The sequence below is a fragment of the Staurois parvus genome, unplaced genomic scaffold, assembly GCF_062004578.1.
Source record: "Staurois parvus isolate SC_StPar_1 unplaced genomic scaffold, SC_StPar_1.0 ptg000194l, whole genome shotgun sequence".
In the NCBI taxonomy this organism is placed as follows: Eukaryota; Metazoa; Chordata; class Amphibia; order Anura; family Ranidae; genus Staurois; species Staurois parvus.
The window spans coordinates 2,104,027-2,111,712 of NW_028317990.1; the positions used below are offsets into that span (position 1 = coordinate 2,104,027).

Here is a 7,686-nt window from a genome sequence, read left to right on the forward strand (position 1 = left end):
AACCTTTTCTACCACTAGCCTCCCCCTCCTAGATTGTTATCTCCAAGGAGCAGGGCCCCTAAATCCCTCTTGTATTGAACTCTATTGTTACTGTATTGTCTCCCGTTATATTGTAAAGCGCTGAGCAAACTGTTGGCGCTATATAAATGCTGTATAATAATAATAATATGTTCCTTCCAGCAGCTTTATCCATATTTGCTCCCCAGGACCACTTCTTCCTAAATTTTCCTTCAATTTGTATATATAAAGGGAAAAAAAACAGGAGGCAGCCTCCAATAGTGTAAATCCGATCTCTGGAGCCACCTGCTCTCCACTGACTGCAAGTATGATAGCGGAAGTGACGTAGTAAGCCTCGTCCAACTAGTTTTGTAACACTGACGTCTTCAGGAACATCTTTTTTTTTTTTTCATCTTTTTTTAAAATGTGAACGCAATTCATTTCTAGTAAATGAACTTAAAAAAGCACAATGTATGGCTACATGAGCATCAAGAATGAAGATTGGAGGGAGGAGGGTGTGTAACAGGAGAAAATGTATCTTCTTCATCCAATATGGCCATTTCATAGCCTCAGAGCCTCTATTGCAGGATTCTTCATTTTAGTATGATTGACTTGAGCTGGAAGTTTATCAAGGACAAGTATGAGATCTCCTCTATGGGGAAGCGGACTGGAAATGAGAAAGGATCTCCAGAAGGTAATTATATGGTGATCTTGTCTTGCTCAAACTTGAAACCGTGGTGTCTGATTCCTCCTGGAAGGGGAAGAAGCTTTCCTTCTGCTTCGCTCCCCCAACACCATCCTCCATCGAGTTCAAGATTATCTTTTGCTTGTCTCCATTGATGTGGCTAAATCGAGGGTTAAAGTGTAGCACCAAATTATTGTCATCTTTTACCAATTTAATGGAATACACTTTACAGACCTTTGGAATGAAGCCCTCCACCTCCACAGAGTGACCAGGATTGAGGCTGAAGTTATACAGTATAAGACAATATTCTGCTTCTTTTTCTAAGTGTTTCTGGTAAAGAAGCAGAATGGAAGATAAAGGTGTTGTCTTATATAATGTCAGGACTACTGATATGATATTTTATATACATATATATATATATATATATATATATATATATATATATATACATATATACATATATATACACACACACACACACAGTCTAAAGTTATGAAAATATGCTCCTGGAATGTCTGTGGGTTGGGGAACCCTGTAAAAAGAACAGCAGTTTTTTTCTACAATAACTGCATATAATGCTGTACTTTGCCTGCAGGAGATACGTCTCACCAAGGAAATAACCTCTCAATTGAGGCACCGGAGCCTTTGAACCTAATATCACTCAGTATTCCCCCTCAATTTAAGGTTGAGGTCTTTATCTTTTGATACAATTCATGTCTGACAAGCCTCATGTCCCGGTATTGGTTGTGGGAGATTTTAATATGGTCCTAGATAGGAGGGTGGACAGGTTCCTATTGGGTGCTTAGACAGACCATGTATCCGATAATACGTCTCATTTATTGGGGGAGGCGGGAATTTAAAGATGTAGAGGGGGAGATGTGGGATTTTTTTTTAGAGATCTAAGGGTTCCATGCCTCTCCAGGGAAGAAAGAGAAATGCTTGATGCCCCTATCATTTTGGAAGAGTAACTACAGGCGGTATCCGCATTGCCAAATCAGGAGTCTCCAATGCTGGATGGCCTGCCTGCTGAGACGTGTAAACATCATGTGAGATATTGTTGCCAGATATGTTAAATGTTTAACTGGGCAGTTGAGGAAGGCACATTACCCTCTTCTATGATGGAAACTTCCATCATTGTTTTGCCTAAAGAGGGAGATTATTTACTTAAAAAAAGTACTAAAAGTATATATCCCAGCGCCAAAAAAAGAAAGAAAAAACTATATGATTATGCAGCTGTGCACCAGTGAAAAACACCAATAATAGACAACACAAAAACAGCGCAACATCTAAAATTAAAATAATGAAATAAAATAAGAAAAATTGGGAATATTGAATAGTAAGGAGACAAAATATCTAGTGCCTAAGGCTCCTAAAGTACCAGTGATTTACCAATTACCTAAAATTCATAAAAATCTGGCAAAACCTCCAGGAAGACCGATCATAAATGGGATTGACTCACTGTTCTCTAGACTGGGAGAATATGTTGACAAGTTTCTGCAACCCTTGGTTTCTTCCTTTCCCGCTTACCTAAGAGAGAGCGGGGATTTGATCAACTTACTCAAAGATATTAATGAAAGTGAATATTGTGTCATGGCCAGTGTAGACATGAATTCATTATATACTAATATAAAACATCATGATGCCCTACTAGCAGTCAAATGGGCATTGGAAATTAAGTCAGGAGTTGGTTTTGACCAAATAGAATTTATTGTAAAATGTCTAGATCTGGCTATGACACATAATGTTTTCTGGCACTCTAATAAGTTTTATAAACAAATTATGGGTGTAGCTATGGGTGCTAAGTATGCACTGTCAGTAGCCAATTTATTTATGAGTAGGTGGGAAGGCAAGGCTATTTTTGAAGGTAGTAAGAAAGAATTGCTATTATATAGAAGGTTCATAGATGACATCATCATTGTATGGAAAGGAGAGAGAGAAGGACTTGTTGACTTTATTAATAAAATGGGGAATAATGATGTTAACTTATCGTTCAGCTATCACATGAGTGAAACAGCCATTGATTTTCTGGACCTGACGGTGTACAGGCAAGGAAATAGATTTTTTACTAAGACCCACTTTAAAGATGTTGACAGGAATGGGTACATTCCTAACCATAGCTGTCATCACAGGAATTGGCTTAAGGCCATTCCTAAAGGTCAACTTATTAGGTTAAAACGTAACTGTGATGATAATAAGGTATTTCAAAATCAATCTGATATGTTACTGAATAGATTTAGAGAAAAAGATTATAAAGAACAGTCCTTGCAATGTGCTCTAGAACAGGTCAAGAGAATGAATAGGGAAGAACTGCTGGTCAAACAGTCTAAAGATAGGCATATGGGAGATATGGCTTTTATAACGAGTTATTCTCGCCAATTTAAATTAGTGGAAAGGATTATAAGAAAGCATTGGCCGATTCTAAAAAGAGATGAGGTTTTGAATAAACTACTTCCGGAAAGGCCTAGCTTCATTTATAGAAGACCGCCTGTATTAAGGGATAAGTTGGTAAAAAAATGTTCCTGATAAACCGAGGAAAATAACCACCTTTTTGGACAGAGTTGGTTTTTTCAAATGCAGACGACGTTCCGCATGTAGGCTTTTGAAAGGGGATAATAATAAAAAATACTTTGATAGTTTCAAATCAAGCTCTATCGGTTCATCTTATAAAATTAAGAAGTTTATATCATGTGACACTAACCATGTTACCTATTTGCTTGAATGATCTTGTAACCTTCAATATATAGGGAGAACCACTAGAAAACTATCTGTTAGATTGGGAGAGCATATTAGAAACCTCCAAAAAGGATTTAAGTATCACAGTTTATCACATCACTTTAGGGTTTGTCATAATAGGGATCCAACCTGTTTAAAATTTTGTGGAATAGATAGAGTGGAGACGCCATGGAGAGGAGGGGATATGTTGATAGGAGTCTCACAAAATGAAACTAAGTGGATTTATAATATGGGGACATTGGTCCCCAAAGGTTTAAATGCAGAGATTGACATTAATTGTTTCTTGTCCAATTGGTGAATAGATTGACTGAGATCATTAATATTATTCTCGGTGGGTGTCAGTCACTCTACTCAGTGGAAGGTTAATGCTTGCATCCAATATAGGTTTCTGGTGTTATAGCTTCAATTTTTCATGTGTTTTAATTTTATGTTTATTTGAGCACACTTTTTGTACTTTATTTTGATTTTCATTTCCATTTAGATATTTTTCGTTTTTATTATTATTTTTATTATTTTTATTTTCTTTTTCATTTTTTATTTCTATTTTTATTTATTATATTTTTCATTCATTTTATATTATTTTATATATATATATATATATATATATATATATATTGTATTATTATTATGTTAATTTTTTATATTTATTTTATTTTTATTTTTAATTTTATTTTTATTATTTTTTATTTTATTTTTCATTATTATTTATTAATATTTTTTATTTTTTATTTTCATTTTTTCATTTTTATTTGTATTTTCATTAACTTTTTATTTATTTATTTTCATTATTTGCAATTTTATTTAGATCTTCATATTGTATTAAAGAATACATTTTTCTTGATCAGTTTTAATATGATAAATGCTATTTTCAATTAATGCGATTCAATATATATTTGTTTTGATTTCTGTTATATTGTCCAAATTGGGGGTCATTGTTTGTATATAAACTGTGAAGGAATCTCACATTTAGTTCACAGAGGATGAGGTAAGGGTAGTGGGCGGGTACTAGCAGCAGCGATTTGAATGGTTTATTCACCAGGGGTGACAGTGGGAGGTACATACAGATATTTGCATAGGAGATGGATGGGAGCTCTCCCTGAGCTGTATAAATGTCGGCTGGACACTGAAGGCAGTGTTTTGAGAACGCCCTGTGGGTGGGGCGAAACGCGTTGACGCACTTCCGGTCCGCCGTCATTCTGGTTAACATCACTTCCGGTGTTTGTAACGCACGCCGGCTTATGCGGTTCAAGCGGCCATCTTGGAGGTGGAAGGCTGTTCATCCTCTGCAGTGACTATAGAAGCGTGAGATCCCTATATCTACATTCTGAAAATTGGTTATCTTGAAGCCATTGAGGCTATTAAACAAGGCTTTTAATTTTATTTAAACATGTGAGTGGCCTTATTCTATCTTTATATTCTATATGGAGTGGCAGTATTACACTATGTAGTTTTTTTCTCTGCACACTATTGAGGAATCCATGGAGAAATAGAGTGGAGACGAGTGCTATACCATAGCAGGGTGAAGAAGGAGATTTGACTTCCTTTGGAGGGGTTATAGGATCCCTTATATCCTATAATGCTCATTACTCACCTCCATCTGGTGAGTGCGGTCAACATTATTTCTCACGTGGTGGATAGGTGGAAGCACATTTGGAAGATTTTTGATTGATTTTTTATTGGTTTTGATGGGAATAAGGACTTATATATATATTTTTTCACGGACACTTATTATAAATTTAGTGTTTATTTATTTGTGTTATTTTAATTTTAGATTTTGCGCTGTTTTTGTGTTGTCTATTATTGGTATGTATTTTTTGCTTTGTTGTTTGATTCTTTTTGTTGCATATCTAATGTTAACTGCTTGCATTGGAGTTATATTAATGTTGATTCTTTAGGCCTTATCCTCATTTGGTCACCCCCAGGATGAGCAATGATCATCGGTGTCTCCCGACCAAGGCTCCTTGGGGTTCCCCTGTGAGCAGCCCAGCCATTGTATGCTTCCATGCTATGGTTTACCACATTTAGGGCCTCACATGCATTTCCGAGGCTTTTCCTTCTTCCCCACCCATGATCCTCGTCCTGGGAAAACATGCTACCTTTTCTCCTCTTCTACACACTCAACTAACAGTTATTCGATACCAGATGTTTTATACACAGACCACCCTGACTCCTTACACATGCGTCTAGCAAGTCCACCCAGCAAGAATACTTCATCTTCGGTGGCATGAGTCGCTTTGATATCACCTTCGCTATGAAGTGGGCGTACGTAGCCGCCTGGCCACTGTTCTAGCCGATCCACTACACTCACAGCACTCACTCAGATCTCCCGGCCGGAGGATCTCCTATTGTCGCTTTTTCGCCCTCCTCGCTCCTCCTCTCTTCCTTCTCCCCTCCACCTGTCCCCTCCCCCTTTTTTTTTTTTTTTTTTTTTTTTTCAATCGGGGACAGAGCTGGTCTACTCTCCCCTCCTGACATCTCACCCTCTCATATCTCCCCCCTCCCCCTCTCTGCCCCCCTTCTCCTTGTTTTCCCTTCTCTTGCCCTACCCCTTCCTTTACCCCCTTCACTCTTCATCCTGCTTCTGCTCCCCCCCTTCTTGTTTTCTCCCTTCCCCAATCCCCCCCCTCTTTTTTTTCCTCTTTCTGTCCCTCTCCTGGTTTCTCCCCTCCTCCTCTTCTCATCATGACCACCCCTGTATCTCAATCAGGTCACTTGACCTTAAAAGTCATCTCTCTTAACGCACGGTTTAAATACTGCTGAAAGAAGGTCCCTCTTGCTCTCTTACGTGCATAAACATAAGGCAGATGTGGTTTTCCTCCAGGAGACGCATTTCCGATAGGACGCAGTCCCCAAACTTTATGATGCACGCTTTCCGACAGTCTTTCATGCCCCCAATCTCTTAGCCAAATCTAAAGAAGTTGCAATCTTAATTGCCAAACACCTTCCTTTGACTGTTTTGGACTCCTTAGTTGATCCAGATGGCAGATATTTATTCCTCAAAGGCACTCTAGCTGACAGACTCATCACTCTTGTAAACCTATACGTGCCAAACACCAAACAGGTACATTTTTCCTGTGGGATTGCCTCATTAATCTCCTCCTTCCAATCGGAATGCTGATCTTGGGGGGGAACCTTGTGAGATGGGGAAACAGCTCTCATTGTTTGAATACTGCTTGTGTGGAGTAAATTAAATGTTTTGACTGACATTCTGCAGTTTAGCCATAAGATGTCACTGTTTTTCTAACACAGCCTCAAACTGCATAGATATTTCTATATTCATGAAGAGGGGGAGTTTTCACACAGAGAAGAGAGAGCAGCCATGTTCTGCATGGTGAATGAGGGGGGCCGTGTGAGCTGAGAATCTGATGACATCCAGGTGTGAGGGCATCCCTCCGTAACCAGAGCTGCAGCTAAGTGAAGCTGATGAGATTGCTGCCAGGAAGCTGATGAGATTGCTGCCAGGAATGCTGATGAGAGCAGAGGAACTAAGTAACATATACGGCGAGACTGCATGCTTGTTGGAGAGACATTTGTTCTGTTCAGAGTCACCAGCGGATGCAAAGCAGACCCGGGTTGGTAAGATCGTGCACGCACCTCATTTCAGTGTTGGCGCCTTGAGACTGGGTCCAGGCCTATAGTTAGTTAGTTAGGGTCTCTGTTTGTGTCAGGCCACAAGTGTTGTTACTGATCATTGGAAGGACTCCACAACTTAAAGTGACATTTCACATTGGAGAGCTGATAAATCCTACAAACTCAAGCCAGACTGGCGTTTTTCTCAGAAGGAATACTCAGGCACGTGCTACAGGACCAGTTATGGGAGAGGGAATACTGTAGATTTGTGTAAGATTGTAAGCTGTTGTGCTGCACCGCAGGCTAGCCCATACCATACACCCGTACACTGATTCCTGCTCTTTTAGGGTAATAACGGGTAAGGTGTGGCAGCTTATATGTGCCCGCCAGTAGGTAAATTACTACTCTTTCTACCTTCATCATCAGAAGGAGCCGTGCTGTGCAGCACAAGGGTCTCAGCCTTTGGGCTAGGTGTATGTAAATTTATTGTATGTTCCCAGCATTTGTGGTTGTGTTTATTTGCCACATCTAAGTAAAATTCTGTTGTGGCAAAAGTTGGTGTTGGGGTTGCTTTCCTCGTTCGTGACTTCACTGTATCCTGGGGAGTCCACACCGGCACACGGCCTAGAACCTCAATGTGCCTCTATTAGATTTCTCTTCTGGCACTTCGTTTCTGCCCTACAGATCTCTACACCAGATTC

General features: G+C 39.2%; 1 pseudogene; it reads right to left on the minus strand.

The window, feature by feature from the left end:
* Positions 1–590: 590 nt before the first annotated feature.
* On the minus strand, positions 591–6,302 carry LOC149461730 (galectin-1 pseudogene; annotated as a pseudogene).
* Between the last annotated feature and the right edge of the window lie 1,384 nt (positions 6,303–7,686).